The following is a 24,908-nucleotide window of genomic DNA, read 5'->3' on the forward strand; positions in this document are numbered from 1 at the left end:
GAAATGTCCAGTGTCTGCATTTTTCTGTAATTTACAATTGTTTAAAAAATAGAAGATTTGAAGAAGAAAAAAAATGAGAGTTTGGGTTATTTAGTTTGTTCCTGTCATTTCCAGCTGAAGCTCTAACTTCTTCTGGTTTGATCATCTACTACTAATTGGAAAGTATTTAGTCCTATAGACAGGGTCAGACTGAGAGGCCCATGGCCAACCGGGACTACTGTCTCAGGGCCCCCTTTGCCCCCTACACCCCCTTTGGGCCCCGGCTACCCATCCCTCCCACGCTAGCGTGTATGCGAGCATGCAAAACTTTTTAATTTGGCAACTGGGGGCAATGGTTTGGACAGGGAGCTGGTCTCGGCCAGTGAGGCCCACAAGAGCTGCCCCCCTGTTTTATTCCCAGTGTCCTACTGGCCCAGTCCAACCCGAGAGCCATGGCAGCAGAACTCTATTTATTTAAATCCATTATAGTTTATAAAGCTTCTCTGTTACTTTCAATGTAAATGTGTGTCCTATTGCCCTATATCAACGTGAATGACTGTCCCTATGACTACACTACATTATCAGTATATCTACATCTCTAAAGCAAACGGGCAGTTTGAACCAAATAAGGATAACTGATCACTATAATTAACTGTAAATGGCATTTTTGCCATTATTGGAATCTTACTAGGCCTAGATCTGGTTCCCTGGGCCTTTCATAAAAGCACTCCTGTGTCATTACCTGATGGCATTGGAGCATCTCAGTTGTTAGGATAGTCTGACTAAGATGGGAGTGTTTACAGTGGAGAAGAAACATTTAAGGTGAGTATATAATAAGCTCTGAGACATTTTTTATGTTAATACACTGATCCCCAACCAGTGACTTGTGAGCAAAGTGTTGCTCCCAATGGCATCAAAGCAGGTGCTTATTTTTCAATTCCTGGTTTGGTGGCAAGTTTAGGTTGTATAAACATCAGATGTACTGCCAAACAGAGTCTCCTGTAGGCTGCCTGTCCATATAGGGGCTACCTATTGCCAATCATATCCCTTATTTGGCACCCCAGGAACTTTTTTCATCCATGTGTTGCTCCCCAACTCTATTTATATTTGAATATGGAAGACTCAAGAGAATCCAATTTTTCATACTAGTAAGGGTTTCTCTATTGATAAACAGGGGTTTCATTTATTTGCTTACTGTAAGAAAACAGAAGATGTGAAATTATAACATTCAGAGGCGATAGATAAGCGGTCATGTACGAATGAAGTCAGTCAGTCCCAGTGCAGATGTTGCGCCTACTGATGCCTTTCTTCTGAAATCCATAAAAGTGCGCCTATTGAAACCTTTTGGAACCCTGGAGCTACCACAGCCCTAAACATGGAGAAAGTTTCAGGATTTTAAAGTTGCATCAAAATGTTAGCCACAACTTTCATCTGATTTGATACCACCCTTTATACTCTTAACTTGCCATCGAAAATGACCCCGATAATGTTTAAGGGATGGTTGGACTCAGCAAGCCAAGAAATCAAAGGTTACTAGTAATAACATATATTATACAAGGTTTATGCTAGGTTTGGTCCAGTTTTTTTTTATTTCTGGATAAGGGCTGAATTTGAGTCTTTGTATGAACTTAATGATCATGTTCTTTTGAAACTATTTTTGAATTGTCCCAATTTATTATATTATTATTATAGTTCTTGTTAAGTTCTCTGGGGCCCAATGGTGCTACTTCTCTTTGCTCCATTCTGTCGAATTAAGGCAGAGCGACTGATATCTGATAGGATAAAGGTAGCCAGAAAGCAGCCCACTCATGGAGCTAGCATTTAATGCATTTAATCAAAATATGACCCTCCAACAGTTATCAGACCAGATACTTTTTAGAATTGTTTCCATATCTTGCATTTGCTTTCCTCCTAGCAACAGTGACAATATAAAACAATGTCTATATGATGTGACAGGAATTTGTCAGCCGCAGACAGAGTTGTCCCAGTGCTGATATATATATATATATATTTATAATGAAACTATGGAGGCTGGTAATGAAAACACAGTGCAACGACCTCAGCAATACTTGCCTCATAATATCATTCTGAAAGAGCATTTTAACAAAGAAATCATTTTCTGAGCCCAAGTAAATATATTCTCTTTGTGGGCCCCCAGACAGCTTTGTGGCTTTATAAAACAAGGTCATGGGCAATTTATTTAATGGCAGTAGTCCAACAATGAGATCATTTGCATGGGGGTGTTCTAATAACCCAAGACCAGACAGTACATTTCAACAAGATAAATATTGCTATGTAATATGAATATACAGCATAATGTAAATCTTATGTAAGGGTTGCTGTCACTATTGTAATCCCTAACTCCATTATGAACCTTCTCCTGTGCATAATTAAACCCCTCATATAACGTAAGGGGAAGATTTATTCAAGCTGGAATGCATAATCCTGGAGGTTTTCTGAAGGACTGCTAGCTTTTCAGTCTTTGATCACATTTTGAATCAAGTTCCAGGACATGAAACTTTTTTTCCAAAAAGTGTTTCTTTTTAATGACAATGGTGGTACTTGGTCATAAAGGTGGCATAAAGCAATACTCTCTAAGCAATGCCTACTTCAGTCTCTTCCCAATACTATTTTGACTAGGGGTTCCCCAACATTTTTTAGCTGTAAGCAACATTCAGAATCAAAAAGATTTGGGGAGCAACACAAGCATGAAGATTGAAAAATGTTCCTGGGTGGTGCCAAATAAGAACTGTAATTGGCTATTTGGTAGCCCCTATATGGACTGTCAGTCTATAGGAGGCTCTGTTAGGCAGTACAGGTATGGAATCCATTATCTGGCAAACCGTTATCCTGAAACCTTAGAATTATGGAATATCTCGTAGACTCTATTTTATACAAATAATCCAAATATTTCAAAATGATTCCCCCTTTCTCTGCAATAATAATAAACTAGTACCTTGTACTTGACCCAAACAAAGATATAATATTTATTAAGATATAATAAATCCTTATTGGAGGCAAAACCAGCCTTTTGGGTTTATTATTAAATGTTTACGTGATTTTCTAGAAGACTGAAGGCATGAAGATCTAAATTATGAGCATTCTGGATAACAGGTCCCATACCAGTACAAATTTTTTTTTTTGTAAAACTCATGTCTAAGCCGGTAATTAAAAAATAGGCACCTACTTTGAGGCCACTGTGTGCAACATCCAAGGGGATTGGTGAGAAACATGTTGGTCATGACCCACTGGTTGGCGATCAGTGATTTAGACTGTTAGGGCCTTAAAATAAAAACAGAGCAGATTTTTCAATAACTTTGATTACTTTCATTAAGTATTTAAGGCAGACGCAAAGCATAGGGGCAGATTTATCAACGGTCGAAGTGAATTTTCGAATTTCGAAGTAATTTTTGGGTACTTCAACCATCGAATAGGCCAAATTCGACTTTGATTCGAATTGAAAAACCTTTGAAAATTCGACCACTCGAAAATTGAAGTACTGTCTCTTTAAAAAACTTTTACTTTGTCACTTTGCCACCTAAAACCTACCGAATGGCTGTTTAGCCTATGGGGGACCTCCTAGAACCTATTTGAGGCTTTTGGGCAAGTTTGAGAAGTCAAAGTTTTTTTAAAAAAATCCTTAGAATCTTTTGAATCGAAGGGATAAATCGTTCGATCGTACGATTTTACTTCGATCGTACTTCGATCGTACTTCGATTGAATACAGCCGTTTTTGCTGGAAAAAATACTTCAACTTTCGAAGTACTAAAATTCGATGGTCTTTTTACTTCGAAATTCGATCCTTGATAAATATGCCCCCTTAGTGTCATCTCTTGGCTTCTTGCCTTTTTAATGTCTTCATGTCTTTAATGCCTTCCCCCAGTCTTTCCCTAACTATCCAAAACAATTATTCTCTAGGGCAATTATTTCAATTTTGTAAGCAAGTTATAAGATATGATTTATGTTCAAAGGGCATATTACATTAAAATGATTACCATTCAATTCGTACAAACCCCCAATGTTAGGAGAGCAACCTGTGAGTCTTTAGCTGTACAGCCCTGCCCAAGGTAAAGAGAGCGAAGGAACCAACAATAAAATTTGATGTTTAGATGCCACATTTGGCAACAAATTAATTGTTAGCTGGGAGATCTTTACTACTGTCCCAACTGATTATAATAGCAACATATTCTCTTCATGTGTAGGAGTGTAAAGGTTCCGATAACCTTTGTTTCAGGTAGTCCACATAATGGTTTGGACAGCTAAGAGCTGCCAGAAGCTCCAACTTGGAGACCATAAGAGTAAGTACCATGTGGTGTTATTTGCCAGTAAAGTGTTCCGGCTCCGGAGACAAGATTCTTGGAGTAATACCCAACTGTAAGCATCCGCTAGTACTGGGGACTAGTTAACCTGTAAGTAAGTACTGCCTATGGGGAGGAAAGACTTGAAAGTGTCTAAAGTAACTGAAGAGATTGATGCTTGTTCCAGTTGAAAAAAAAACATCTAAAAGATTGTATAAAATCTACCTTGTTTACTGCAGGCGGGGGCACCCCCAAGTGTAAATGACTTTCCTTCAATGTGTATTTATGTGTGCTTTACCTTAACTGGTCTGAGCTGCAAAAACACTGAGCCTTGTGTACATGACATGTCACAAATTAGCCTTGCGCTGCTTTTGAAACTGAAGCTAATATGACATCTTCTAAATAAAGGGTTTTAAAATCGACTCTAAATCAAACACGGTTAATGAATAAAAAGACATATAATCAATGTTACATCAATAAATCACACAACAACTTTTGTTGTTTGTTGAGTACGTCTGTAAGTGATTATTGAAGGATTTTTATTACTGAAGTGGAACAGACCATAGCAACCAATCACATGTAAGTGGGTCATTTAATAATAAGTGGTTGTAGACCTTTTCTGAGCTCCAGAGTATCAGGACACTCTTTGCAATAAACCAAACATGCATCAGCATGCAGCAGTGTTCCACATCCAATCATATCTGATACACATTTCCCCAACCTAATACATGCCACAGCCTCAAAAAATAAGACTTCTCTCATTCTCATCTCATGCCCAAACATTCCAGTGAGCTAAAAGAATGGATACAGGGTGGAGTAATCCCTGAGCAACAGTGGGAGCCCCCTGCATCATATACATCTTCAGTCATCTGCTACCACCTGCAATGAATACACTGCCCTCACTGGTAGAATTTCAGCTCCTCCAACCTACTCAATGTTTCCCTTATTGTAGTTTTACAGTGTGGTCACTGACCCATTCATTTTTGGGGCCAAGGCTGCCTGTCTCAATACTCTCATCCCTAAGGAGAGCTTAACTTAGTCTAATACTAGTGTAGCCCCATCTAGGCTAGGTTAGACCTTGTCCCGATAGGAAACAGGCAGAATATCGGTTACATTTGCCCAGGATGGGTCTTTGCTACTGTAAGGGTTAATGAGAATTTGGAGAAAATCTAGGACAAAACAAAAACTGTGGTACTGTGTCAGCCAGTAGCAAAAATAACAAATAAAATAAATAAACAAATACAAAAAGTATTGTAGAAATGATACCTATATTGGTTAAAAATAAAAATACATTGCAAGCTTTCGGAGAACCAAGGTCCCTTCGTCAGGCAAAATACAAATGAAAGCTGGAAAGGCACAGCATATATACTGTTAGATCAGTAAAAGGTATTCATTACTAACAAAAGTTTTCCGTAAGTAATGGAGCTGTTTATTTCTGTCATCAAGGTTTGAGCAAATCCGGTTATATCGCAGAGCCTGGCTAAACACAATTGATTTTTTTATGTGATGAGGATGCAAACTGTAAAAAAGAACAACTTACACTCGCACACCCTGGCCGTCCAAACTCAAACGACTCGATGTTAGAGGGATTGGGCAACCTCAAAAACAGCGTAGACACAGAACACACCGGCACAACATGGGTAATTCTAGCAGGTATAACCTTGCTCGTTTATTGCGGATGCAACGTTTCGGGGCGTGACCCCTTTCTCAAAAGGCCCAGAAACCACTAGAAACCAAGTTCTATCACGGGCACTGGCTGGGAATCAGAATGGACCTTAAATACAGTCAAAGTTCACGCCAAAACGTGCGTCAATGGGCGACGCATCCACGCCAGCGCACCTGTACCTTTAAGAGGCGCGCAGGCGTGCTGCGCGTGCCCTAGGAATCAAAGATGGTGCCGGCTCCGGCGCCTAAGACCCATGCGGCGGGCGTCCCCGCCGCGCATGTAATTTTATTACACTGTGAATCCATAACATAGTGAACTAACAGATCTTGTCATACTCTGTAAACTGGTCAGGGATCTACCCATCTATTCAATGCAAATATTCATGAAGTGATCATCTATCGCCATGAGCAGCTGCTTTACAGTAACTTGCTACCCATAGATAGGCCAGCGTTGGTTGCCAACTTGGCAAGTCCTGTTATAGTTCGCTGCCTATAGGGACATATTCTGGCTCATAGCATTGACTTCTCTGATCAATAGCTCTTTAGGACTTAGTTAAATATTGCAGGGCCTTGATGAAAAATGTTGACAGAGGATAGTGACTTGATCAAGAGGCAATGGATCAGCACAGGCCATCACTTGTGTGGTCAAATCAAGGTAAGATCCAATCATCTGGAGACCTGATTTTGATGGGTATGGCCAGCTTAACACCATGGCAAACAGCAAGAGGAGAATATATGGTGTTTTCCTTTTTATGAGAGAATGTTGATCCATGTGCTAATACTGTATATTTATAAGCGGGTCAGATGTTCTAGTGCCAATTACTGTAAAACTGTTGGCTGCAGTTTAATTAAAACAAAAAAATGAGTCCAAAAACTGTGAGGTTTGCATTTTTGACAAAGTTAACGTTATATGACTTAAGATATTAGCAATTCTTACATTGTATAATGTAAAAATAATCATAATAATGTAAAATAATAATATAAAATAACGAATTTGAACCAACAGAACCACCTGCCGGTTATTTTGTCAAACAACAAGAGGAGAATACAGTATATGGTGAATGTTAATCCATGTGTGTGTATTTATAAGCGGGTTAGATGTTCTAGTGCCAATTACTGTAAAACTATTGGCTGCAGTTTTAATTAAAACAAAGAAATTAGTCCAAAAACTGTGTGAAGGTTTGCATTATTGGCAAAGTTAACGTCGCATAACTCAGGAATGGGGTGCAAACACATATAACTTGGTTAGCACTTTCGGACTAGGAAGGATTAGTATAACCTGGAGACAAGTTGCATCTTTTACTTTGCCTATATTCCTGCTGTAAAGCAAAGAGGAGCCAGATGCAGTGTTTCAGTCCATTGATTCTTGCAAAGCAGTTGCCCTCTGCATCACCTTGTCCACATGAATTCATTTAAATTGATAGATGGACACAGATAATAAAGCTTCCTTGCACAAAAAAATTGAATAATGCCTGAGAAATTTACCTCCTTTCTTTTTCAATATGTGTTGTTATCCGGCTAGACGGCCGCAGTCCTGTTTATAAATTCACCTCTCATCCTGAAGTTCTGATAGGAAAATGGAAATAGAGGCAAGAGAGAATTGGACCTGTCTCAACACCTCAATACCTCTCCTACAAGTGTGACACCTCATCTTGTGTTTAGTCCCTCTAGTGGGACACAATCCCCTGGTAAAATAAACATGTCCGGACTCCTCACTGGTCGGTTAGGTTTCGAGGCCATGGCTCTAGCCCTGGCACATTTAAATCAGGTGTAGACAAGTACCTACAGCCTGCTTTCTAAATACTTGTATCCTAAATTATTTTTAAATAGTATTGCATTAAGCCTTGTTTTTATGGTAGCCCTTTATTTATGATTGATTTACTTTATTTTACTTTTTTTATTCAAGATTTGAACAAATGGAAATAGGTAAATTTACTTGTGTAAATATGAAAGTGTCACTATATCCTAAATGTATTCTGAGGGGTACTGTACATGGTAATGGTTCTTCATTTAAAGGGATCCTGTAGCGTTAATAGTGCTACTCCAGCAGAATTCTGCACTGAAATCCATTTCTCAAAAGAGCAAACAGATTTTTTTATATTCAATTTTGAAATCTGACATGGGGCTAGACATTTTGTCAATTTCCCAGCTGCCCCTGGTCATGTGACTTGTGCCTGCACTTTAGGAGAGAAATGCTTTCTGGCAGGCTGCTGTGTTTCCTTCTCAATGTGACTGAAGGAGTCTCAGTGGGACATGAGTTTTTACTATTTGAGTGTTGTTCTTAGATCTACCAGGCAGCTGTTATCTTGTGTTAGGGAGCTGCTATCTGGTTACCTTCCCATTGTTCTTTTATTTGGCTGCTGGGGGGGTTATATCACTCCAACTTGCAGTACAGCAGTAAAGAGTGATTGAAGTTTATCAGAGCACAAGTCACATGACTTGGGGCAGCTGGGAAATTGACAATATGTCTAGCCCCATGTCAGATTTCAAAATTGAATATAAAAAAATCTGTTTGCTCTTTTGAGAAATGGATTTCCGTGCAGAATTCTGTTGGAGCAGCACTATTAACTGATACATTTTGAATAAAAATGTTTTTCCCATGACAGTATCCCTTTAATTTAACGTGTATTCTGGGGTTTTGTATAGGAAATGTACACTGCACTTGTGCTTCCATGTATTCTGGGGTATTATACATGGAACTGGACCTTGGATACTATTAAGGAGTCAGTGTCACCACAACAAATATAACATCATCCTCTTAACATACTTTCGGTGCACACACTTGTATGTTGAAATATGGTGCAAAAACAGTGATCAACATGTTGCTCACCAACCTCTTGGATGTTGGTGCTTATTTTTGAATTCCTGGCTTAAAGGCAAGTCTTGGTTGCATAAAATCCAGGTGTACCGCCAAACAGACTCTGATGCATTTGGAGGAAAAAGTCTCTGAGACAGAAACGTTGCCAAGACAAAAAAGTCACTGAGACAAAAAAAGTTGGCACAAGAAAAAGTTCCCATGGACTTTAATGCATTAGAAGTGAGAAAAAATGGTCACACTCATAAAAATTTGTTGCACTTTAGAAAATGTCTTCGATGCGTTTCGCCCTTTTCCCAAGAGCTTAGACCAAGAACAAGAACCATGCTTCAGTAAATGAAGGAGAAACATAAAATGAATGAGTACTTTGATAAGGCTAACTTTTAGCGTATAAATACTGCCCCGATTCCCAGTTATTGGTTCCATGTGCTGGGTTACACAACAGCTCCAAGAGCTCAAGCTTTGTGAAGAGCTGCTCTTCTCTCTGTGCCAGGTTCCCATTTGGCTGAGCATTGTGCCTTTCGTCCATATGCAAGTTCTGATTTTTTGGAGATTTCTGCTTCTGATTCTATAATAATTTCAGGCATCCAAGAAGGGCCAGAAGGTGTTATTATATTTCCATTTATAGTACAATAACGGAGAGATAGCATCAGTATGAGAAATTTCCAGCTCTTACATGAGCGGCTCACGCAGAGGACACAAAATAGCAGCCTGCCATGAGCTATTGTGAGTTCTGATTTCATTTGCTGACAGGCACTTTTGCTTCCTTCCTTGCATTAACTTGCTTGGGGTTTGAACAAATTGCTGTGTTTTGCCTTCTGTGTTGGTGGAAAATTGCCCAACCTGCCTTATGATTCTTTTATCTGCTCCGTGTGGCTTAGCACCGCTCCCCGAGGCGCTTCGGGCCTGACCCCAGGCATGAGCCCAGCACAATATTTTGCTATATCAAAGACCAGGGCTGAAATGCTTTAACAATTTCTAGCAGATGGTTGTCAGCGCTGTGCAAAGTTAAAATGATTTTCATGCAACCAAAGAGAGAGCATTGCTATCCATACTAATAGCCTGGCACGGAACAGCGGATTGGTGCTTAATCTACCAAAGCAATCACAAGTAATGAACTGAGCATCCACACAACCTTGAACTCACTGCTGTTGCTGTACTACAGAAAGGGTCAGCATTTTTTAGTATACAAAGCCACACACATCTATTTCATCCTCTTTCCACCCACTGATCACACTTATTTAATTCATCATGCAATACTAAACTGTCTTGAGAGGACTCTGTTCACTCAAGCAGAAAGGCCATTTACTATACTGAACCATATTGTAAAATTTTCATGGCTGAAAGAAACATTAGGCCTCGTTTTTGCCATTTGTATGCAAATAAAAATATGACTGTTAATCGAAAAGCAAAACAGAATTGATAGAATATGGAGAAGAACATTATAAGAGTCAAGATGCTATTGTTCTTGAATGCTTTACGTGACAATGACACTCCCATTGATACTCTAGGCCTGGCACCCTTGAGTGGGTGTCACTAAGGGGTCCATTTGCTAAGCTCGAGTGAAGGAATAGAGGAAAATAGAGGAAAAAACTTTGAATTTCGAATGTTTTTTTTGGCTACTTCAACCATCGAATTGGCTACTTCGACCATCGAATTGGCTACTTTGACCTTCGACTACGACCTTCGACTTCGAATCGAACGATTCTAACTAAAAATCGTTCTACTATTTGACTATTCGATAGTCGAAGTATTGTCTCTTTAAAAAAAAACTTTGACCCCCTAGTTCGCCACCTAAAACCTACCTAGGCCAATGTTAGCCTATGGGGAAGGTCCCCATAGGCTTTACAAGTTTTTTTGATCGAAGGAATTTCGTTCGATCGATGGATTAAAATCCGATTGAACGATTATTCCTTCTATCGTTCGATCGAACGAATTGTGCTAAATCCTTGGACTTCGATATTAGAAGTCGAAGGATTTCAATTCGGCAGACGAATATCGAGGGTTAATTTACCCTCCATATTCGACCCTAGGTAAACGTGCCCCCAACTGTCTCAGGTGAGAGGTTTGTAGGTGAGAACCTAAGGGGCCCATTCACTAAGCTCGAGTGAAGGAATAGAGGAAAAAAGAGGAAAAAAACTTCGAATTTAGAATGGTTTTTTTTGGCTACTTCGGCCATCGAATTGGCTACTTTGATCTTCGACTACGACCTTCGAATTGAACAATTCGAACTAAAAATCGTTCGACTATTCAACTATTCGATAGTCGAAGTACTGTCTCTTTAAAAAAACTTCGACCCCCTAGTTCGCCATCTAAAACCTACCAAGGCCAATGTTAGCCTACGGGGAAGGTCCCCATAGGCTTTACAAGGTTTTTTTGATTGAAGGAATTTTGTTCAATCGATGGATTAAAATCCTTCGAATCGTTAGATCGAACGATTATTCCTTCGATCTTTCGATCGAACGAATTGCCCTAAATCCTTCGACTTCGATATTCGAAGTCGAAGGATTTCAATTCGGCAGTTGAATATCGAGGGTTAATTAACCCTCGATATTCGACCCTAGGTAAATGTGCCCCTAAGTGTTGTGTAACCCAGGTTATGCATGTTGCTAGGTAGAACAAAAGTGGAAGCCATGTGACCTACAACAAGATGATTTAATGGTAACAATGGAAGACGATAGCAATGCAGAATGAGATGAGGTGATGAAAACAAGTCCAGTAGAACCTGTGGATAGGAAGGTAAGCAAGAGCAAGTCCATAAGCAGGCAAGAGGTATGGGGCAGGCAGAGTTTGGTTGTAATCAGAACAGGCCAAGGTCAGAGATCCAGGCATCAATAATAAGAATAAGAAACACCAGAACAGAGCAAGGATTCAAGAAACAAGGCTGGAGCTGGAACAAGGGGGCAAGCTCATGACAACCAATTCAATGTTTTTATTGTTATACCTGCACAAGGCTAAAAAAAAAAAAACACTTATTGGTTACTGTGGGTTACTGCCGAGTGTCAATTTGCTGATAACTGAACCCCAGATTATGAATTCGGGGGTTCGCAAAATTGATTTGTGAGATGAACTGGGGAGAGATATGGTGAATGATCAAGGAGAAAACATGATTTTTTTATGGGGGGCTGCAGGACGGCTCAGGGTTGTTTAGAGATGTTTAGATCCCCAAATTGCAGCCAGTGGCACTGCCTAACTTACATGTAGTGAATTTCCCGTAAAATTCGCGAATTGCAGATTTTGACACGGCGTCAATTCACAGGCATCAAAATTGACGCCGGCGACAATTTGACGCGCATTAAAGTCAGTGAATGTGCGTTTAATTGTCGCCAGCGTCAGAATTGTTCACCGGCTAATTTTTGCCATGACGTTTTGTCACAACAATTTGTGGGGATAAATTGTCTTCGTAACAGAGCCTAAGAAATCCCGTCATATTTTACTGGTACTTTGTACTGGCAACTTATAACCAGCACAATGTGTTTCTCATAGATTTCTCTTGTAATTACTTCGAGTTTTTGTGTAAGAAAAATACTTTTTGACAAACTTTCTCTTGCCTGACATTCAACTGCTACTGAGATAACAGTTTCTTATAAAACATAGATGGACAGTGTTGGACTGGGACACCAGGGGCCCAAACAAATACTTAGACCAGGGGCCTACTCTTAGGGGCCGATTCACAAAGGGTCGAATATCGAGGGTTAATTAATCCTCGATATTCGACTGGGAATTAAAATCCTTCGACTTCGAATATCTAAGTCGAAGGATTTTAGTGCAAATAGTGCGATCGAACGATCGAAGGATTATTCCTTCGATCGAACGATAAAATCCTTTGAAACAAACGATTCAAAGGATTTTAATCCAACGATCGAAGGAATATCCTTCAACCAAAAAAAGTTAGCCAAGCCTATGGGGACCTTCCCCATAGGCTAACATTGAGTTTGGTAGCTTTTAGATGGCGAACTAGGGGGTCGAAGTTTTTTCTTAAAAGACAGTACTTCGACTATCGAATTGTCAAATGGTTGAACAATTTTTAGTTCGAATAGTTCGATTCGAAGTCGTAGTCGTAGTCGAAGGTCGTAGTAGCCCATTCGATGGTCGAAGTAGCCCAAAAAACACTTCGAAATTCGAAGCTTTTTTACTTCGAATCCTTCACTCGAAGTTAGTGAATTGGCCCCTAGGTATTATTATTCTTCCTCTCCACACTCAACCTTCTTCTGGTCTCTTTTCTTTACATATAATCTATTATTTCATCTATTTAGCCTCTTTGTTCAAATAGAAATAGGGAATGACCATGAAATAAGCCAAGTGTTTAGCAGCATGAGGGCCAACTGACAGCCGGGCCCACCGGGAGTTTTCCTGGTATCCTGGTGGGCCAGACCGACACTGAGGGGCACATTTACATAGGGTCGAATATCGAGGGTTAATTAACCCTCGATATTCGACTGTCGAAGTTAAATCCTTCGACAGGATCGAACGATCAAAGGAAAAATCCTTTGATCGAATGATTAAATCATCTATCATTTTAAAGAGACAGTACTTTGACTATCGAATGGTCGAATAGTCGAACGATTTTTAGTTCGAATCGTTCGATACGAAGTCGTAGTCGAAGGTCGAAGTAGCCAATTCGATGGTCGGAGTAGCCAAAAAAAAACATTCGAAATTCGAAGTATTTTTTTCTTCTATTCCTTCACTCGAGCTACAGTAAGTAGATGTGCCCCCGAAGATGCACCGTATACAGGTATGGGACCTTTTATCCAGAACACTTGGGACCTGGGGTTTGCAAATAAGGGATTTTTCCATAATTTGGAGTTTAAGTCTACTAAAAAAATCATGTAAACATTAAATAAACCCAATAGGATTGTTTTGCAATGTTTTTCCAATAAAGATTAAAGAAGAAGGAAAGTCGTATCCCACTTGGGAATGTCAAATGTTAGGCACCCCCAAGTGATTGTTTATACTTACCTCACACCCCGGGCCCATGCTCCTCTATCAGCAGAAAACTTATCCTCTTCCGGCTTCTTCTTTCTTCAAATATCCCGGGGCAGACACATGTGCAGTAGAATTAAATAGCCGTCTTTTTTTTCAAATTGTTTTCATTGAAAGTCAGACGTACAACCATGAAAACAAAATAGCCGTCTTTTAAAGTTCGACTTTTCACTCTTATGCACATGCCCAGTCACAAGAAGAAAGAAGAAACCAGAAGTCGATTGCTCTGTGGTGCTTAAAGGGCATGTAAAGGCAAAAAAATACAATCCCATTTTTACTTTCTTTAATGAAAAAGAAACCTATCTCCAATATACTTTAATTAAAAAATGTGTACCGTTTTTATAAGAAACCTGACTGTATGCAGTGAAATTCTCCCTTCATTTACTGCTGTGGATAGGAATTGTCAGATGGTCCCTAACTGCTGAGCAGGGAAACAATCATACTTATGAACAGCAGGGGGAGCCCCCGCCTTACTTCCCAGCCATGCAGAACTCAAGCAGCTTTGTTTATGACGATCCCTAAGCAGCCCAGACCACACTGAGCATGTGCACAGTCTTAGTCTTGCAAAGATGTCTAACAAAGTTACAAGATGGTGACCCCCTGTAGCCAACTTTGAAAGCATAAATTATTTGTTTGATTAGGCTTGTGGTGCAGTAAGTTAATGTTTATATTTAATATACAAAATACAGCATTTCTAGCCTTATTCTATTTTAGAAAGCTGCAACGTCCCGGGTTATTCCAGTGAGCACCACGGAGCGATAGGGGTTTCAGGTATGTAAATACATTCACTTGGGGCGTGCCTAACTTTTAGCACCCCAAGTGGGATATGATTTTCCTTCTCCTTTAATTATATCTTAGTTGGGATCAAGTACAAGTTACTATTATTACAGAGAAAAGGGTAGAAAATATTTTTAATTGTTTGGATAAAATGGAGTCTATAGGAGACAGCCTTCTCTCTAACAGGTTTCTGGATAATGGATCCCATACTGGTATATAAATAACAGATATTTATATATAATTTATATAATATATAATTTATATATAATTGTTCTCGTCTGTAATCGGGCTCTGCTAACAACATTCCTCAGGTGGTTATTTCTTTTTATATATAAACCAGTCCGATAATACAGACTTTAATTGCTGGTCTGGCCAATGAGACAATGCAATCAGTTCTTCCTATTCATTTCTATGTGTTATAGTGACCCGTCACTGTCAATGGCGCAGTAAACCTACCGAAAGCAAATCCCTCCCTTGCCATCTACAAACAGCCACCTAACAAGACTCTGCTCCAGTAACAGGGGTTATTCTCTCTCTGTCAGCAACAATATGGATCTGACAGCTTGAGGTATGTGTCCTTACAGACCACTGGGATTTTATTATAGCTATGATTTAGTTAGGTCGCCATGGAAACTACAAAGTAAGCCTGTTTAACAAGGCATTTATGACACAATATCTATTTTAGGTGACCCAAACCAAATGAGGTCAGCAACACGCTGCTTATGGCATAGGGACCTAAGGTTTGGTTTCATTATAATAACTTAGACCCCCTTAAAGGCCATGACGCAGGGGAGGAAACGAGTGCGTGACGGTAAGTGTGAGATAAATAAGTTAATTTTATTTCTTTTATGCACGGAGAGCTCTTGAAGGTGCAGACGGTGCATTTCTAGACAAGCAGAAGGCAACATTTAATAATAGATCTGCGTGTTGCTTTTTGCTTGCTTAGAATTTTCACTCTGCTGACCATTGCTTTCAAATACAAGACTCCTTTATCTAAGCATCTTCTTGGGGTTCTCACTGTCACCTGTCAGTAAAGCCTCGCAGGCAGTGCCAAAGCAAAAGCCATTTAATAGGGCACTTTTCACCCATATACATCTGTTTTCAACATGCGCGTAAATAAACAGGACTGGTGCTACAATCAGTATTTGCCCTGTCTTTTAATTTAAAAATTTTTCTGTATTTTTTACTGATTATTTTGATTTCACTCTTTACCGCTCGCTGTAATCAGTCAGGAGATTTATTTATAATGACAAGATCTGTATAAACAAACCCCTCCCTTCCCCCAGCCATAGCCCATGCCTCAGGCTCTGAAGAATCGATATACTGGAAAATGAAACTACTTTCATTTCACCAGTTTAGTACAAGAACCATAGATATTTCTTTATTCCGCAATAGGCAGTGGTAGTTGAAAATAGGAGTATTTTGAATCCTAAAGTAAAATAGGCAGCTTACAAGTTGTTATAGAGAAGAGAATAGGCCCCACATTAGAGAAAGATGAGTTCCTCTTGGTTAAGAAATAAATCTATATGTCTAATTTGCAGTCCAGATGTTGCACTATTCTTAGCTGATGATGGAACACAATTAGAGAAGTGCAGATTGGGTAACCCAACTACAGTGATCTGTTACTTATAAGGGAATATAATAATATCTCATTGGTTGGTTATTGTTACCAAGAAATGGTTTGGTCAAAATTGTCCTCTCTAAAACTGGGGCAAGGGCAGTTGTGCTTACTGCCATATGTTGTATGCAATATGTCACAACTGGTCCTGAATTAATACTTTAGTTGTTGTGATTCCATAGTAGACAGCCATGAGGTCCAAATAATGTGGGTCCAGGTGTCACCCAATCATTAAGCCTTGAATGCTTATACCCTGGAGAGATGAATAGAGGGAGGCATAGAGGAGAGTAGGTGAAGAATAGAGATGTCGCGAACTGTTCGCCGGCGAACTTGTTCGCGCGAACATCGGGTGTTCGCGCTCGCCGGAAGTTCGCGAACGTCGCGCGACGTTCGCCATTTTGGGTTCGCCATTGTTGGCGCTTTTTTTTGCCCTCTCACCCCAGACCAGCAGGTACATGGCAGCCAATCAGGAAGCTCTCCCCTGGACCACTCCCCTTCCCTATAAAAACCGAAGCCCTGCAGCGTTTTTTCACTCTGCCTGTGTGTGCTGAAGAGATAGTGTAGGGAGAGAGCTGCTGCCTGTTAGTGATTTCAGGGACAGTTGAAAGTTTGCTGGCTAGTAATCGTTTTGATACTGCTCTGTTATTGGAGGGACAGAAGTCTGCAGGGGTTTGAGGGACATTTAAGCTTAGGTAGCTTTGCTGGCTAGTAATCTACCTTCTACTGCAGTGCTCTGTATGTAGCTGCTGTGGGCAGCTGTCCTGCTTCTGATCTCATCTGCTGACTGCTGCAATAACAGTAGTCCTTGTAAGGACTGCTTTTATTTATTTTTTTGTTGTTTTACTACTACTACTACTACTACTACTATAAGAGCCCAGTGCTATTAGTCTAGCAGTGTTGGGGAGTGGGACTGGTGTGCTAATCTGCTGCTCCTAGTAGTTCAGCAGCACCAACTTTAATTTTTTTTTTTAATATTCATTTTTTTTTTATTTTACTTTTTTTTATTTTACTACCGCTGTAGTAGTGTATAAGTTGACCTTTTAGGCATTATTTGCCCTGTAGGCATTATTTGCACAGTGTTTTCTTCAACCCGCCATCGAGCTGTGTGACCTTGTTCACATTCTGTCTAAATATCCATAATATTACCGTCTCCAGAAAAAACACCGGAGTCACTTTTTTCAAGCAGCCATAATATATTTTACGTAATCCGTATCCACCGCTGTAGTAGTGTATACGTTGGCCTTGTAGGCATTATTTGCACACTGTTTTCTTCAACCCGCCATCGAGCTGTGTGACCTTGTTCCCATTCTGTCTAAATATCCATAATATTACCGTCTCCAGAAAAAACACCGGAGTCACTTTTTTCAAGCAGCATTCACATATTTTACGTAATCCGTATCCACCGCTGTAGTAGTGTATACGTTGGCCTTGTAGGCATTATTTGCACACTGTTTTCTTCAACCCGCCATCGAGCTGTGTGACCTTGTTCCCATTCTGTCTAAATATCCATAATATTACCGTCTCCAGAAAAAACACCGGAGTCACTTTTTTCAAGCAGCCATAATATATTTTACGTAATCCGTATCCACCGCTGTAGTAGTGTATACGTTGGCCTTGTAGGCATTATTTGCACACTGTTTTCTTCAACCCGCCATCGAGCTGTGTGACCTTGTTCCCATTCTGTCTAAATATCCATAATATTACCGTCTCCAGAAAAAACACCGGAGTCACTTTTTCAAGCAGCCATAATATATTTTACGTAATCCGTATCCACCGCTGTAGTAGTGTATACGTTGGCCTTGTAGGCATTATTTGCACACTGTTTTCTTCAACCCGCCATCGAGCTGTGTGACCTTGTTCCCATTCTGTCTAAATATCCATAATATTACCGTCTCCAGAAAAAACACCGGAGTCACTTTTTTCAAGCAGCATTCATATATTTTACGTAATCCGTATCCACCGCTGTAGTAGTGTATACGTTGGCCTTGTAGGCATTATTTGCACACTGTTTTCTTCAACCCGCCATCGAGCTGTGTGACCTTGTTCCCATTCTGTCTAAATATCCATAATATTACCGTCTCCAGAAAAAACACCGGAGTCACTTTTTTCAAGCAGCATTCATATATTTTACGTAATCCGTATCCACCGCTGTAGTAGTGTATACGTTGGCCTTGTAGGCATTATTTGCACACTGTTTTCTTCAACCCGCCATCGAGCTGTGTGACCTTGTTCCCATTCTGTCTAAATATCCATAATATTACCGTCTCCAGAAAAAACACCGGAGTCACTTTTTTCAAGCAGCATTCATATATTTTACGTAATCCGTATCCACCGCTGTAGTAGTGTATACGTTGGCCTTGTAGGCATTATTTGCACACTGTTTTCTTCAACCCGCCATCGAGCTGTGTGACCTTGTTCCCATTCTGTCTAAATATCCATAATATTACCGTCTCCAGAAAAAACACCGGAGTCACTTTTTTCAAGCAGCATTCATATATTTTACGTAATCCGTATCCACCGCTGTAGTAGTGTATACGTTGGCCTTGTAGGCATTATTTGCACACTGTTTTCTTCAACCCGCCATCGAGCTGTGTGAGCTTGTTCACATTTTGTCTAAATATTGATAATATTATCGTCTCTAGAAAAACCACTTGAGTTACTTTTTTTCAAGCAGCATTCATATATTTTACGTAATCCGTATCCACCGCTGTAGTAGTGTATACGTTGACCTTGTAGGCATTATTTGCACACTGTTTTCTTCAACCCGCCATCGAGCTGTGTGACCTTGTTCACATTTTGTCTAAATATTGATAATATTATCGTCTCTAGAAAAACCACTTGAGTTACTTTTTTTCAAGCAGCATTCATACATTTTACGTAATCCGTATCCACCGCTGTAGTAGTGTATACGTTGACCTTGTAGGCATTATTTGCACACTGTTTTCTTCAACCCGCCATCGAGCTGTGTGACCTTGTTCACATTTTGTCTAAATATTGATAATATTATCGTCTCTAGAAAAACCACTTGAGTTACTTTTTTCAAGCAGCATTCATATATTTTACGTAATCCGTATCCACCGCTGTAGTAGTGTATACTTTGACTTTGTAGGCATTATTTGCACAGTGTTTTCTTCAACCCGCCATCTAGCTGTGTGTATTATCGTTTCCAGAAAAACCAACTGAGTTTTTGTTGTTGTTGTTGTTTTTTTAAAAATAATGCCAGGCAAAGGCAGGCCGCCACGCAGAGGCCGTGCTAGGGGCCGTGCTGCTATGCAATCCTGTGGCCCTAGCAAATTGCCCAGTTTTAAAAAGCCAATGACCCTGAACTCCCAAAATGCTGAAGAGGTAGTTGACTGGCTTACACAGCACACCCCATCCTCTACCGTTTCTAACTTTACCACAACATCCTCCTCATCCTCCACTGCTATGGCCACCCCACGTAACACTTCCTCCACCACCGGTGCCCCTTCTTCACTGGGGTCAGAGGAGTTATTTTCCCATGAGTTTCTTGAACTGAGTAATGCGCAACCATTATTGCCAGAAGAAGATGAAGGAGATGAGGACCTTACACCAGATTTAATTCTGGCAGAGAACACGATAGAGATGGACATAATGAGTGATGAGGAGGAGGTCCCCGCTGCTGCTTCCTTCTGTGATGTGTCAGAAGAAATTGATGCATCTGAGGAGAATGATGATGAGGAGATTGATGTTTTGTGGGTGCCTAGTAGAAGAGAGCAAGAGGAGGGTAGTTCAGATGGAGAGACGGAGAGTCAGAGAGGCAGTAGGAGAATAAGACTTAGAAGAAGCAGGGAGGACAGCCCGCAGGGATCAGTAGGGCAACAACATGTATCGGCACCTGTGTTCAGCCGGCCAACGCACCCGCCATTGCCGCCAATACCGCCAACTCCGCCAACTTCTACTGTTACCGCCAGATCGCACACTTCCAAAAAGTCAGCAGTGTGGGATTTTTTTAATGTGTGTGCCTCTGACAAAAGCATTGTAATTTGCAATGAGTGCAGTCAGAAACTGAGCCTTGGGTAAGCCCAACAGCCACATAGGTACAACTTCTATGCGAAGGCACATGAGCGGCAAGCACAAAGCACTTTGGGAGCAACACCTCAAAGGCAACAGGCAAACTAAAAGCCACACTCCTTCTGGTCCAGCATCTTACTGCTCTACCTCTGCTCTCCTTGACCCGTCTGAACCACCCTCCACTCCGCCTTCCACCTTGACCACCTGTTCCCATTCCCAGTCATCTGCCACCAGCCAAGTTTCTGTGAAGGCCATGTTTGAGCGTAAGAAGCCAATGTCTGACTGTCACCCCCTTGCCCGGCGTCTGACAGCTGGCTTGTCTGCACTCTTAGCCCGCCAGCTTTTACCATACCAGCTGGTGGACTCTGAGGCCTTCCGCAAATTTGTAGCAATTGGGACACCGCAGTGGAAGGTACCCAGCCGCAATTTTTTTTCTAAAAAGGGAATACCACACCTGTACCAACATGTGCAGAGCCAAGTTACCGCATCTCTGTCACTTAGTGTTGGGCCAAAGGTCCATATGACTACTGACGCATGGTCCTCCAAGCATGGTCAGGGCAGGTATGTCACCTACACTGCCCACTGGGTGAACTTGGTAATGGCTGGGAAGCAGGGAATGGGTAGCTCAACAACAACAGTGGAGTTGGTGTCACCGCCACGGATTGCACGCGGTTCTGCCACCACCTCTACTCCTCCATCGCTCTCTACCTCGTCTTCTTCTTCTTCTTACTCTGCTGCTGGGTCCTCCTTCTCCTCCTCCACACCTGTGCACCCCCAGCTCCCCCTAGGCTATTCGACGTGCCAGGTACGCCGTTGTCACGCTGTCTTGGGGATGACGTGCCTGGAAAGCAAAAACCATACCGGATCTGTACTCCTGTCATCTCTGCAGTCACAGGCCGATCGGTGGCTGACCCCACACCAACTGCAGATCGGAAAAGTGGTGTGTGACAATGGAAGCAATCTGTTGGCAGCGTTGAGACTAGGCAATTTAACACATGTGCCCTGCATGGCACATGTGTTAAATTTAATAGTCCAACGTTTTGTCTCCAAGTACCCAGGATTCCAGGACGTTCTCACCCAGTCCAGAAAGGTGTCGGCCCATTTCAGACGTTCCTACACAGCCATGGCACGCCTTGCTGACATTCAGCAGCGCTACAACATGCCAGTCAGGCGTTTGATTTCTGACAGCCAGACTCGCTGGAATTCAACGCTCCTTATGTTGGAACGTCTGCTGCAACAACAAAGGGCCGTCAACGAGTACCTTTTTGAACTGGGTGGTAGGACTGGATCTGCACAGCTGGGGATTTTTTTCCCCCGTTACTGGGTGCTTATGCGCGATGCCTGCAGGCTCATGCGACCTTTTGAAGAGGTGACAAATATGGTCAGTCGCACCGAAGGCACCATCAGCGACCTAATACCCTTCGCTTTATTCCTGGAGCGTGCCGTGCGACGAGTGACAGATGAGGCTGTAGACCAGCGTGACGAGGAGCTGGAAGCGCACGATTTCTGGTCGGAATCACCAGAACGAACCCAGGCACATGCTGCAACGCAGGGAGAGGTGCCAGAAGTGGAGTCAGAGGAGGAAGGTGGCTTTGTGGAGGAGGAGGAGGAGGACCAACAGGAGCAGGCTTCCCAGGGGGCTAGTGGTGACCTTTTGGGGACCCCTGGTCTTGTACGTGGCTGGGGGAGGAGACCGTGGATGATGCAGTCCTTGATAATGAGGAAGCGGAGATGGATAGCTCTGCATCCAACCTTGTGAGAATGGGGTCTTTCATGCTGTCATGCCTGTTGAAGGACCCCCGTATCAAGAGGCTTAAGGAGAAGGACCTGTACTGGGTCGCAACGCTACTAGACCCTCGGTACAAGCATAAAGTGTCAGAAATGTTACCAACATACCACAAGTCCGAAAAGATGCGGCATTTACAAACCAGCCTGCAAAACATGTTGTACAATGCTTTTAAGGGTGATGTCACTTCAGGAACTCATCAACATTCCAGGGGCAGAGGTGCCAGTAATCCTGCCACGAGCACACCTGCAAGGACAAAGCCCTTTGGCCAGTCTGTAACGTCAGACATGCAAATGTTTTTCTGTCCAAGGCAGCGCCACAACCCTTCTGGATCCACCCTCAAAGAACGCCTCGACCGGCAGGTAGCGGACTACCTGGCATTAACTGCAGATATCGACACTCTGAGGAGCGATGAACCCCTGGACTACTGGGTGCGCAGGCTTGATCTGTGGCCAGAGCTGTCACAATTTGCCATGAACCTCTTGTCTTGCCCAGCCTCAAGTGTGCTCTCAGAAAGGACCTTCAGTGCAGCAGGAGGGATTGTAACTGAGAAGAGAACTCGCCTAGGTCACAAAAGTGTCGATTACCTGACCTTTATTAAAATGAATGAGGGGTGGATCTCGGAGGGTTACTGCACGCCGGAAGACTTGTTCTGACTTCTATGCAGCTGTCCTTCTCTTCAAGCCTCATGACTCCACACACAGCTGTCCTTTAGCGTCCTCCTCCTCCCTCCGCCACCGTTACAAACTAGGGTGCAAACCCTACTGGTTTAATTTTTTCTGGCCTCTGTGCTTCAGTGGCTGCGACCAAACAAATGCATATTTTCAGCATTTATATGGCATAATTTTTCTGGCCTCTGTGCTTCAGTGGCTGCAACCAAAAAAATTACTATTTTCAGCATTTATATGGCATAATTTTTCTGGCAACTGTGCTTCAGTGGCTGCGACCAAAAAAATGCATATTTTCTGCATTTATATGGCATAATTTTTCTGGCCTCTGTGCTTCAGTGGCTGCAACCAAAAAAATTTATATTTTCAGCATTTATATGGCATAATTTTTCTGTCAACTGTGCTTCAGTGGCTGCGACCAAAAAAATGCATATTTTCTGCATTTATATGGCATAATTTTTCTGGCCTCTGTGCTTCAGTGGCTGCAACCAAAAAAAATTTATATTTTCAGCATTTATATGGCATAATTTTTCTGGCAACTGTGCTTCAGTGGCTGCGACCAAAAAAATGACTATTTTCAGCATTTATATGGCATATTTTTTCTGGCCTCTGTGCTTCAGTGGCTGTGGCCAAAAAAACTGGGCAAACAATGCCTACAAGGTCAACGACGTTGACCTTGTAGGCATTGTTTGCCCAGTTTTTTTGGCCACAGCCACTGAAGCACAGAGGCCAGAAAAAATATGCCATATAAATGCTGAAAATAGTCATTTTTTGCCATACGTTGACTCAACGTATATGGCAAAAAATGACTATTTTCAGCATTTATGTGGCATATTTTTTCTGGCAACTGTGCTTCAGTGGCTGCAACCAAAAAAACTGGGCAAACAATGTCTACAAGGTCAACGTATGGCGAAAAATTACTATTTTCAGCATTTATATGGCATATTTTTTCTGGCAACTGTGCTTCAGTGGCTGCGTCCAAAAAAACTGGGCAAACAATGTCTACAAGGTCAACGTATGGCGAAAAATGACTATTTTCAGCATTTATATGGCATATTTTTTCTGGCAACTGTGCTTCAGTGGCTGCGTCCAAAAAAACTGGGCAAACAATGCCTACAAGGTCAACGTATGGCAGTTGTTTAAAGAGAACAGTAGATTACTAGCCAGCAAAGCTACCTAAGCTAAAATGTCCCTCAAATCCCTGCAGACTTCTGTCCCTCCAATACAGAGCAGTATCAAGCAGATTACTAGCCAGCAAACTTACTATCATCTGTCCCTGAAATCACTAACAGCTCTCCCCCTACACTATCTCTTCCAAGCACACACAGGCAGATTTTTCAGATACATTTTTGCCCTTGATCCCCCTCTGGCATGCCACTGTCCAGGTCGTTGCACCCTTTAAACAACTTTAAAATCATTTTTCTGGCCAGAAATGTCTTTTCTAGATGTTAAAGTTCGCCTTCCCATTGTAGTCTATGGGGTTCGCGAACCATTCGCGAACCGCTCGCATTTTTGCGCAAGTTCGCGAATATGTTCGCGAACTTTTTTTCCGACGTTCGCTACATCCCTAGTGAAGAAAGGGTCAGACTGGGCTGGCGGGACACCAGGAAAAAACCTGGTGGGTCCCAGCTCTTGTGAGCCCCACCTGCCCAAACCCCCTTGCTGCTCTTGACCCAACTTTACGCCCCTGGTCATGGCAAACGTTGGGGGGGTGATATGGCTGAAGGGGGGCTGTGTTTGCAGCGAAGGCTTTGCTGCAGGGTTGGGGAGCTCCTAAAACAGCAGCCTCCAGTCCAGCTCTGTGTAAAGAGATTAAGGAAATAAAGATTATGAGTAAAGAGTAGAAGAGCAATTGTTGGAAGACTGGACCTGTGGTCTATGGTTTTCTGGTGGACCCCCTGTCACCTCAGCCCAACACTAATTCATCTTATTACTACCTCAATACCATTTTTACTTTAACTGGTATTATCTTTTTACATCCACTTACCCAAATCTCATGATCTCCTCTGAAAGGACGAAGAACGTTTTTTTGTGAGAAATCGTCAGTATTTTCCATCCAGTGATAATATTGTCATAGTGATTAAAATGTCTGTAAAATTAAAGGATTTTTCCTCTAACTTAACCACAAACTTTTTCAAGCTTCATAAATATACACTATCAACCTCTGCCCAAAGTCAGTAATAGTTGTCACTTTATGATTATGTTTTCCTCACAACATTCATATCCAGTGATATTGTGGAAGTAAGTGGCCCACGGTCTCTAACAAAATAGCAGAAAGATAAAACAT

The 24,908-nt window shown here is 41.6% G+C and overlaps 1 long non-coding RNA gene across 1 annotated transcript; it reads right to left on the reverse strand.

The window, feature by feature from the left end:
* Positions 1-977: 977 nt before the first annotated feature.
* LOC121400366 lies at positions 978-7,574 on the reverse strand. The gene is made up of 3 exons (XR_005965696.1): positions 7,428-7,574; positions 3,167-3,261; positions 978-1,348 (listed from the first exon to the last, which is right to left on the reverse strand). It is a non-coding gene; the product is annotated as an uncharacterized LOC121400366 (long non-coding RNA).
* Between the last annotated feature and the right edge of the window lie 17,334 nt (positions 7,575-24,908).

This window comes from Xenopus laevis, chromosome 2S (assembly GCF_017654675.1).
Source record: "Xenopus laevis strain J_2021 chromosome 2S, Xenopus_laevis_v10.1, whole genome shotgun sequence".
Taxonomy (NCBI): domain Eukaryota; kingdom Metazoa; phylum Chordata; class Amphibia; order Anura; family Pipidae; genus Xenopus; species Xenopus laevis.